Here is an 11,897-nt window from a genome sequence, read left to right as displayed (position 1 = left end):
AGTCTGAAGAAGGGTCTCGACCCGAAACATTGCCCATTCCTTCTCTCCTGAGATGCTGCCTGACCTGCTGAGTTACTCCAGCATTATGTGTGAAAATACTTATGTATCTAGACATCAGAGTAACCAGAGAAAAATTAAAACAATGCAAGAAGTAATTCTTTTGATCTGAGGCTTAATGTTTTGATATTTATGAGTAACTAGAGTGAACTTTCATTCAGAAGCGGTCAAGAATGGGGTGGGGTTGGATCGCTGGCTGGGCTGAGATCTAACTGTATCTGCAGTATGTGGAATGCCAATCAGTGACCTTTGTGATGTGACAACCGTTAGAAGTATTTTCACCGCAACCCCCTGCTGTGTAACCAGACTCCAAAACACAATCAGCAAAGCTCAGACCCTTGCTGCATGCTTCGGACATTCAAATCAAGAAGGGTCTCAACCCGAAACATCACCTATTCATTTTCTCCAGAGATGTTGCCTGACCCACTGAGTTAATCCAGCCTTTTGTGTCTGCCTTGAAATCAAGGAGACCTGATTCCACAGCACAGCTTGCAAATCATGAGTAGGGAGACACTGTCTGATCACTCTGCATTAGAGGCAATGCCTATTTCCACTTTCATTAATGCAAGTGAAACTGTGAAAGTGTTTCAGGGTACCTGTTGCAGTGTGCAGAGGAAACGCTGCAAAATACCTCAACAATCTGATTCTGTGCAGCTATCCTGCCTGTGCGTCAGCAATTGGTACTGCAATTAAAGAACCATCTGCTCCAAGTTTTAATTATGAAGGCATTAAATTTCACAGCTTCCTTGTTGAGTTCTACTCCCGCTCCGTCAGTAAAGAATAACTGCTTGTCCTTAACCTCCGCATTTTCTGGCGTTCACTTAGAGAGAGTCAGTGACAGAGGGAGTTGTCCATCTCCCCTGAACGGCAATGCCTGATCTGGGTGGGGCCCATGATAAAAGGGTAAAATAATCAGGAATTCAGACACGACTCAAATGACCATGTTAAATAGACCCTCGGGTTTATTCCTTCACATGCCCAAAGACTTTGAAAAGCAAAGTTTCAATTTTAACTCTAATGGAACGCATGGATTTAAAATTTAAATGAATGGAAATAAAAGAGAGTGCAACTCTGAGATTTATTTACGGGGGTGTGAACTATGAAAGAAACAAATTGTTAAATTGGTACAAGGCATTAATTGGACCACAGTTGGAGTATTGTGTGTGGTTCTGTGCATCTTGTGATAGAAAGATAACAGTCCCAGAAAGCAAGTCCCCTGAAGATTCACTTTACTGCTCTCAGAAATGTAAGATTGGAGTTATAAATAAAAGCTCAGAAGCTAAGGGGAAGATAGTAAATTTGTTTTAAATGACAAAATATTTTGAGAAACATCAAAGCAAGTCTTCAGTGCCTGATAAATCCTCAGCGCAGAGAAAAACCTGGGTTTATCAAGAGATGAAAAAGGAAGAAATTGGACACATTTGAAAACGTGAGGCTCCTTTGTGCAAACGGCTTTTAACATAACATTAAGCATGAAAAGATACTTAAAAAGAAAGACATTCTTGTATGAACTGAAAGCGTAGAAGAATGCCTTGGATTAGACAGTTGGTGAAATGTTAGATAACTTCCTTCTGCACTTTAACTTTGAATCAAGAATCAAGAGTGTTTAAATGTCATATTCGCCGACAACTGAATGATGAAACTCATACTTGCAGCAGCATAACCGGTCTATAAATGCAACGCACAGATAAATATACAATAATCAGTAATAAAATTGATTAATAAACATAATACTAGGTAACCATAACAGTGCAAAAGCAAAGTCAAGTTGTGCAACTGCAGACTCAGTCCTCAGAATACCATAGTTGCTGAGGTTTCATATTTGATTTAGGCAGACAAATTAGAGACAGAGATTTTGCATTTATTTTGCCACATGCGCAAATCCTTGTGTCAGTGCGGATAACAATAAAGATAAACAGTCGGTTTATATTATATTAACCTATGGGAACTCGCCAAAAATTCATTCACTTCTGCAAGAGAAATTTACCAACCACAAGAAATAACTTTGAATTGATCACGGTTTGTGACTACAAACTATTGTCCACTAAGCAGGCCTGCTCAGAATGTAACTGTTCAAAGCAATTTTATATAATGTTGTAATCAATACTCTTGGGGTTTCGTTATTTGACCATAGTTGGGGGAGCCTAAAGTCAGGACTGTAGAAAGGAGATAACCATCAAGAAATCTAAAAAGGTCAAGAAAAAAACTCCTTCATTTATAAGGTAGTGGAACCTGCTCCCACACGGAGTTCTTGAAATGATTAGTGGAGATAGATTTAATCAGAATCTGGATAAGATACGTGGCAGAAAGTTGAGATCAGTATAAAATCAAAACCCGACACACTCCACTCTCACCGTGGTCAATCCAAATCTAACCTGTGTCCAACGCCATCTCAATGTTTCCACAACTATCCTGACTGAGAAGCATTTATGGGAAAGTGGAAAAGTCCCATGAACTATACGTCAGGCACGTCGCTACTGACCTAGAGCAGAGTACACATGCACTAATCATATCATATCATATCATATATATACAGCCGGGCTTTTCGGCCCACCAAGTCCGTGCCGCCCAGCGATCCCCGTACATTAACACTATCCTACACCCACTAGGGACAATTTTTACATTTACCCAGCCAATTAACCTACATACCTGTACGTCTTTGGAGTGTGGGAGGAAACTGAAGATCTCGGAGAAAACCCACGCAGGTCACGGGGAGAACGTACAAACTCCTTACAGTACAGCACCCGTAGTCAGGATCGAACCTGAGTCTCCGGCGCTGCATTCGCTGTAAAGCAGCAACTCTACCGCTGCGCTACCGTGCCGCCGGTATATGCTCGGCATATAACCCTGAACTGGGTAAAATACTGGACCTGGCCAACAAGGCACAGTACGACCCAACCCAAACCAAGCCCAAGTCATATCGTCAAGTTCGCAAGGCTGAGGTTAGGCAGCCGGACTCTGGCAGAAAGGACTAGAAGGAGAGGCTGAGGAGATGATATGAAATAAGACGGGAAAGGGTTCTGTAGAAAAAAAACACAGAATTGTTGGACTGAATGTTTTCTCATTTAGCATCAGTGATGTAATTCCTTCCACATCCTCAAATCTCACCAGACCGTTGAGAAGTGGCGCAACTGGTAGAGCCACTACCTCTCAGCACCAGAGACCCAGGTTCGATCCTGACCTCGGGCGCTGTCCATTTGGAGTTTGCACATTCTTCCTGTGACCACATGGGTTTCCTCCCATATCCCAAAGACTTGCAGGTTTGTAGGTTAACTGGCCTCTGTAAATTGCCCCTGGTGTGTAGGGAGTGGACAAAAAAGTCAGTTAACATTCAACTAGTGTGAATGGATGATCGATGGACAGTGTGGACTCGGTGGGCTGAAGGGCCTGTTTCCATGCTGTTTAAACTCTATGCTCTGTCCTACACAGTCTGAGAACACAATTCTTCGCAGAATAATTTAGCTGCTTCAAATGTATTTGTACTCTACCTTTCCTGTGTGGTTGATATTCAACTTGATTTAGATATACCAGAGTGTGCAGAATAATCAGTAATATCATAAAAGAAAGTATTACAGAAGTACATTTTAAAGTGCCCAATAATTATTTTTCGTTAAACAAATCCTTAATTAGGCCTGAATTTGGCTCCACGTATTTTCAGGAGCTGAGAGAGTGGGAGCAAGCTGCTGGAGTTTGGCTAAATCCATAAATAACACATGCTGGTTTCTTTTCTGAAACTTGCGCATAGCCGGTCCCCATTTCAGCTCTGGCTCGACGTTACACAGCTGCTCAGGGGCAGACTTCATCATTCTTATTGGGAAAACATGCTCAGCTGCAGAGAAGACATTGCGCTGAAAGTGAAGCAATGTTCACCTTTTACACTTGGGCTCAGCGGGTGTATGCCCCAGGTTGCTTTCCTCCCTCCGCATGAGTGTAGACGCAAGGGATCAATGTGCTGCTCTGGAGAAAAGAATGTGCTGGCTTGGGACTTCAGAGCAAGGTTAGAGCCAACCTTCAAAGCGAGGGCTATGTCAGACTCCCACCATCAGTGGCAATGCCCAAACATCCCACTGAAAGGTCACTCTACTAAAGTCATTCATTTGTTTCATCAAATGTCCTCGTCGCATTGAACATTCCATCTCATGCTATCAAGTGGGAAAGAGAAGCTGCTGCCTTTACACAGGACCCTCTATGTAAGTTGGCCAAGTTGAATCCAGTCAACATACTGGTGTACCTAGACTCAGAGACTATCAAGGGTAATGGGGAAGGGCAGGAATGTGGAACTGAGGTAGAAGATCCAACAAGATATTATTGAATGGGGGATATTGTGTGGTTTCCACCTATTCCTTATGTACTTGTTGTCACACGTCCCAGCTTCTGAAGCCTGTTGAGAATGTGACTGTGTCATCTGCACTGTCGATGTTACGAGGGTCCTCAGCTTACTCTAAGTATGGCTGTGTTTATTGCGTTTGTGGTGGGATGTTGGGATTGAGTCTGCCCCAGGCAGAACTGGGGATTGGCGGAGTCAGGTACATTTGCGTACTCTGGCCATTTGTGGATGATCGCCAAAACAAAACTGACCGCTGTTCAGATCTGAGAAATGGACTTGCCACAAGGAGCAGGGATTCATTGCACTTTACTCTGGATGCCACTGAAAACATTTGCTCAAAAGCATTCGATGGTCCAGGCTGGAGATCTGAGGGGCATGTTTTCATACAGAGGGTGGTAGTTAAATGGGACAAATTGCTAGTAGTAATAGCAGCAGATACAATTACAACATTTAAAAGGAATTTAGACGAGTGCCTCAAACGGACAGGAGTAGACGGATAAGAGCTTAATACAGGTAAAAGGGATTGATGTGAATAGGCATCACAATTGGCATGGACATTGGGCCAAGGAGCCCAACTCTGTGCTCTATAACTGTATGGCTGTAAATTGTAGCAAGGGTACTGTTGCTCTTCGCTGATGCTCTGCGGTAAAAGTTGTTTGAGCAAAAAGGAATGTCCTGAAGCAATCGTCTTTGCAGACCTGTGCCAAAGTTCTCTACAACAGATAATACTCAGAATATTCAGCAGGTGTGAAGAGAGAAACAGAGCCAACATTTCATGTCAATGGCCTTGGGGAAAAAGTTAGGATCTAACATATTTTAAATTGCAGAGAGAGGCGGATGGTGGAGAACACGAGAGAGAAGGTCACACAAGACGGTGGGGAATAAGTGGGCTGCAAAAGGTGGATAGGGTGTGCCCTGGGAAGGGAAGGGATAGGTAGGAAGGGTAGGAATGAAGTCTGAAATACTAGGAGCAAGAATAAAGCTCTAAATGCTGGAAATATGAGACACAAATTGGCTGATTATCTTAATTTGTTACAAGGTAATTCAATCGAGTCTTGAGTTCTCTGGGCTGGGCCAGTGGGCCGAGTTCCAACAAGTAAATGAGAATGGAGATAATGTACTGTATAGATGAGCATGGAAAAAAGTTTGGATGGGACACAGTGTTTGAAAACACTGAAATGGGGTGTGGCACTCCAAAAATTATTTCCACATGGTGCAGCTTCCAGAAATGGACTCAAAGGAATGTTGATGTTCTCTCCTCCCATGTCACACAGAACCGACTACTGTAACTAGTGCGGGGGGCGTGCGGGTTGTTAATCTTGGCTTTTTCTCTGGCCTCAGAAGCATTTCAGTCTCTGATCTTCACTTTACCAGCTCCCGAGGAACCTCACACCACACCTCAGCCAAAAGCACCCAGAGGTTAATGCCACACAGAGAACAGGGAGCACCCTGTGAAATGAGCAAGCATTAAGTGTTCTGAGCTGAGCCCTGTCTAATGGGATGTCAAACCCCAGCTACTGGAGGCATTTGCATTGGAGAAATGCACACACCGGCACTCTCAGAGGTTCAGATGATCAGCTCAGCTTCCTCCTGAGATGCCAACCACCATCTTGTTCCCCAGCCAACCTGATTCACTCCATACAATAACAAAACACAGCTGAGAGCACTGGGCATGGTCAAGGCGGTGGGGGCAGACAGCATTCCAGCTGCAATGCTCCTGAGGAGGCTGCACCTTGAGCCAAACTGTTCCAGTACCACGCTGGCCTTTGCCCAACAATGGGGAAAATTACCCAGGTGTGCCTTGTTCACAAAAAGTCAATAGCCACCAACAATCATCAGCAGAGAGGTAAGCTGTCATTGCCGGCAGTATCAAGCAGCACCTACTCACCTATAACTGAACCATGACTCTTGACATTCAATGTCATTGCCATTGCTGAGGGCTCTGTTAACATACCAGGAGTCCCAATGACCAGAAACACAACCAGACCAATCATGGCTCTAGGTACAGGGCAGAGGCTGGCTATCCTGAAAGTATCTCAATATCTCACCTCCTGACGCCCAAGATCTTCTCGCCATCTGCAAGGTCAAAGTCAGGGAGGGTTGCAGTGGAATTGCCTCCTCATGCTTGCAGCACTGGCATCTTTCAAAAACTCAACGCCCTCTGGCAAAAAGCAGTGCTTGGTCGGTACCCTGTTCATCACCATGTCGTTACCTGCACCACTAGTCGTTGGTGGAAGCAGTGCACCATCTACAGTGTGCCGTCTACACCTCCCAAGCCCACCGCCTTTGTAGAGGGTAAACGCAGTAGGTGCCTGGGAACACTAGCATCTGCAGATTGCCCTCCAAGTCAAACGGGTTTGGAAATAACTCATAAATCCTTCATCCTGGGGTCCAACGTGTGGAAGTCTTTCCCCTTTAGCATTATGGGAGCACCTTCATCAGACGACTGAAGCAATTCAAGGAGCTCACCATCTCCTTCTCAAGAGCAGCCAGGTGGGAGCAGTCACTGCAAAGTGTGTAGCAATGTCCAAATCTCCAAAATGAATATATTTTTGAAAAACTGCGTCTGGCCATTGATTTATTGATCAAAACCACTGCAAACTCATTTTTCAATTAGAAATCTCACTTTGAAATTAGCTGATGCAGGAGGCAGAAACATCAGATAGGCACATGGATTATGGATATGGAGGGATATGGATCACATGCAGACAGAGGAGATTAGTTTAAGTTGGTATCATGTTCAGCACGGACATCATGGGCCAAAGGTCCTGTTCCTGCGCTGTACTGTTCTATGTTCTATAATGATGTAGTGATGAATGCTCATGCAGAGATCAGATGAGGTGCAATGTTGGGGAAATGTAAAAGGAGTTTGGCATCTGATTGTCTTATAATGCCTATACTGTACAGTAGTGTTTCATGATCTCACAGTGTACCCCACAATTGTAAATCTCCCATTCCCTCAATCAGAAATAAAGATGCTTAATAACCAATATTTAGCCATCAGGCTTCATTAATTGGGTGATCCACGTGGTGTGACACCGATTGTGTATCAGAGAGTTGGATCTGCCATTGTTGGCATTATCTGATGAAAGTAAAGGCACTTTCCGATCAGTGCTTGCTCTGAGTGGGAGGTGTCCTGTTGGAAATCACCCGAGCCATCGTCCAGATATGAACTGGGAGCAGGGGTAAGCCACAAACCACCATGAAACTCTTCTACCATTCATGGAGATCGCCGTTGATTACTGCTTGCTCTCACGTTCTCCTGCATGACCCTGGATTCTCTTGCTCTCCCAAGATCTATCTGACTCAGCCTTGAATGGACAAGTTGACTCACCATGCACAGTTCTGTGGGATTGAGAATTCCAAATATTCACAACCATCTGAGAGAATAAAAAGTTCTGCCTAAAAGGGCAGCCCCCTATCCTGCATCAGTGCTCCTTAATTCTCGACTCCTGGACAAAGAGGAATATCCTCTCAGCATCTACCCTGACAACCTTATGTGCTTCATGAGATCAATCCTCATTTATTTTAAACTCCAGAGAGTATCAGCCCACATAACTGGACACCAGAATTGCTGAGAAGTGATATTTTTACACCACAATACGAAGAATAATGATTCCACGTTAACTTAAAGTCAATGGGTTCAAAAAATGGGAAGTCAGTTTCCTCCTAAACAAAAAGCCTAGAAAATCTATCTTATTTGGAATGGCATGTTAATCTTCATCAACTAAAATTTCTACAAAGGTTTGTTGCTGAAAAATTCCATTGCAAACAAGGTCCAAGGTGCAACTGAAACAGTCTGCATGGTAACATGGGCTTTTGCTCTGTCTGCCATTGCAGTAAACATGATGTGTGGGTGAGTGGTGCAGTAGGAAGAACAGAGTTGGTGATCTTACCAGCCCTAATACAAGTTACACACAGTAGCAGCAGAGTCTTGAGTGACCTGAAGTTTGCAGATGTGGGCTGCCAGCAAAATGTGAGAAGGAAGAATAAGCCAAAGGCAACGAAGGCAGGGATGAATGTCTCAGCAAGCGAGGACTTGAGAGAAAGGTGACAGCAATGTTGTGGTGGTGGGAGTCGGCAGTCTTGGAGATGGCAGCTCAGTGCCACATAAGATATCAGCTTGGAAACAGGAGACACAAAAGGCTGCAGATGCTGCAATCTTGAGCATAAAAATGAAGTGCTAGAGGAATCCAGTATATCAGGCAGCATCTAAGGAGAGGAATGGACGGGTGTCAACAGTCCGAAAAAAGGTCCCGACCCAACGACCCAAGATGTCTTCTGTTAATTTCCCTCCACAGAAGCTTCCTAACCCACTGAGTTTCTCCAGCACTAGTGTTTTTGCGGGTTGAGTTCCAGATGGTTGCCGGGGGCTGTCACTGGATAGGAAGCAGAAAAAAAAGGCCTGAGTGAAGCTGAAATCACCAATGATTCAGCTAATGTATGAGAAAATGACTGGAATTCAGCGTTGGCATGATATTGGAACTAGCCGTACAAACTTGCACAATTTTTCTCTCTGACTGAAGTCAATGTACAGTTTGTACATAGAATACTGACAGGATCCATAAAGGCAGCTGATATATTGCTGCTAATATTGCCCCAACATTAAAGATGAATTTCACTCTTGCTCATTCCCGCTCTCATCCTCATCCTCGCCCTTGACCCCCAGCCTGAATACATTCATTTGCCTATCAGGTGGAACAATTGCATATTTTAATGGCTTATATTGTGTGGGAAGGAACTACAGATGCTGGTTTAAGCCAAAGATAGACACAAAAAGCTGGAGTAACCCAGCGGGACAGGCAGCATCTCCGGACAGAAGGAATGGGTGAAGTTTCGCGTCAAGACCCTTCTTCAGACCTCTCTCTGAAGAAGGGTCTCGACCTGAAACGTCACCCATTCCTTCTCTCCGGAGATGCTGCCTGTCCCGCTGAGTTACTCCAGCTTTTTGTGTCTATCTTCAGGAGGATTATATCGATTGATGAACCCACTCCTTCATTTCCTACAGAAGTCAGCAGGTTTTCTCTGGTTCCTGCTGTTGCAATTGTCCTCTACCATTCTGGCCAAAGTTGTGTTTTTTTTTCATCAGCTGGGTAATAATAAAACAAGATGCTTGTTTGCCTGACTCAAGTTGCTGGGCGTAGGATTAATCTGTAACTGAGACTCTCAGAATATATCTATGCTCATCTGCTGTGATTATATTCCTAAATTGTATTATGTTATTGTGCAGATGCTATTGATAAGTTCCAAGGCTCCAAAGATTTTTCAACAATCCTTAACTACTAAAAGCTAACTTTGAAAACTTAGTCATAAGAAAGTTATGCAACTATAATTAACCTTCTCCTTGTATGGGCAGATTAGTGTGTGTGTTTGCAGATTAGTATGCGTGTTTGATTATGTGTATATGTATAGGATTACATTTGTATTTATTGGGGAGCATGTGCATGCCAGACTGTGCCTATTTGTATTCTTTGTGGGATTGCCTGTACGTCAGACTGTATGCGTTGTAAGGGGTTGTGTGTGCGTGGGATTGTTCAATCATTGAGCTATAAATGTGTGTCGGATGGTCTGTGTCACTTTAAATAGTTTTTTCACTATTGTTGGATTGTACAAACATATATGATCCATCAAACATACACAAATACACAGGACTCACTGGAGGCAGAAAACAATGATCCACCAGAAACATTCAAATACGTAAACAAACACACGGCCCATAAATCTACACCAATGTCCTTAAGATTCAACAGACACACTGGAATGAACAGGAGTCAATAGACATACATAACATAACAGAACTTTATTGTCATTCGGTATAAATACCGAACGAAATTTCAGCAGTCACAAGACACAGCAAAAAAAGAAAAGAACACAGGACACACGACCCCAACACCAACATCCATCACAGTGACTCCAAACACCCCCTCACTGTGATGGAAGGCAACAAAACTTCCACTCTCTTCCCCCCCCGTGCCCACGGACAGGCAGCTCAACCCCTACCGAGGCAACCGACACGCACAGCCCCCGCAAGGGGATGGAAGGCCCCGCAGCCGAGCCACACCGGGCACTGAAACGTCCCACGGCCGAGCCGCGCCGGCGATGTTAAGTCCAGCGGCCGAGCCGCGCCGGGCGATGGAAGGCACCGCGGCCGCTGCTAAGTCCCGCGGCCGAGCCGCACCGGACACTGAAACGTCCCGCGGCCAAGCCGCGCCGGCGATGTTAAGTCCAGCGGCCGAGCCGCACCGGGCACTGAAACGTCCCGCAGCCGAGCCGCGCCGGCGATGTTAAGTCCAGCGGCCGAGCCGCACCGGGCACTGAAACGTCCCGCAGCCGAGCCGCGCCGGCGATGTTAAGTCCAGCGGCCGAGCCACACCGGGCGATGGAAGGCCCCGCGGCCGAGCCGCACCGAGCACTGAACCGTCCCGCGGCCATACCGGGCGATGGAAGGCCCCGCGGCCGAGCCGCGCCGGGCACTCTTAGGTCCCGCGGCCGAGCCGCGCCGGCGATGTTAAGTCCAGCGGCCGAGCTGGAAGGCCCCGCGGGCGATGGAAGGCCCCACGGCCGAGCTGCGCCCCGGGGAAGAGATCCAATAAAAGAAAGGTTTCCCCCACCCCACCCCACCCCACCCCACCCACACCCCACCCACACCCCCCACACCCCCCCACACCCCCCCACACCCCCCACACATACACAGCCAAAAACAGAAACAAAAACCATCCCAACACCGACACACACACAAAAAAAAAACAAACAGACTGCCAGAGAGCCGCAGCCGTTAGGCGCAGCCACACGTGACCGGAGCCAATAGGAAACGGCACACAATGCAACAGAAACACATGATCTAATAGGCACACAAAAGCTCACACAATTCAATAGGTACATAGAAACACAAACAAGCCAACGTATAAAACTTCACGCATGATCCAACAGGCACACCAAATACAATCTGATAATAAACAAATTGACACCTTGCAACGGTCACACAGAAGCAGGCATGTACAAACAGACAAATAATCTCACAGAAACAAACACTTAGTCGAGATTCCATTGCTGGGATAAAACAATTTCTTACTATGTTAAAAGCTTTCCCAGTAACTCCCGTTACAACACTTCCAGAGTAATTAATTCTGGCAATGTTGCAACTTTGATCACGTGTCACCTGAATGCAAGCATGATAGAATATACCGTGTTTTAAGGGGAGACAAAGGGAATGGAATGTTCTGCAGAGGTTGAGGGGCAGGTGATAACAGCAATACAGTAAGTGTTGAGACTGGTTTGCTCTTCCAGCAGGTCTGAGCAGTGCATCTGTTGCCTGATCCAATGCAATAGATTGATTTGTTCAGTTATTTATCAGGATACTCTAATTTTAAATATAAATTACATGTCGGGTCAAATGGACTTGTCTTGAATGGAGTGTAGGAAGAAACCGAAGATCAACACAACACAAAATGCTGCAGTAACTCTCTGGAGAGAAGGAATGGGTGACGTTTCGGTTCGAGGCCCTTCTTCAGAT

General features: G+C 45.3%; 1 protein-coding gene across 1 annotated transcript in view; it reads left to right on the top strand.

Moving 5' to 3' along the window:
• Window positions 1-11,897, top strand: part of LOC144607566 (caveolae-associated protein 1-like) — a 54,543-nt gene that overhangs the window by 954 nt on the left and 41,692 nt on the right. The window lies entirely within an intron of this gene.

This window comes from Rhinoraja longicauda, chromosome 29 (assembly GCF_053455715.1).
Source record: "Rhinoraja longicauda isolate Sanriku21f chromosome 29, sRhiLon1.1, whole genome shotgun sequence".
Taxonomy (NCBI): domain Eukaryota; kingdom Metazoa; phylum Chordata; class Chondrichthyes; order Rajiformes; family Arhynchobatidae; genus Rhinoraja; species Rhinoraja longicauda.
Note: the sequence above shows the minus strand (reverse complement) of the source record. Positions and strands in the feature narration are given on the sequence as shown.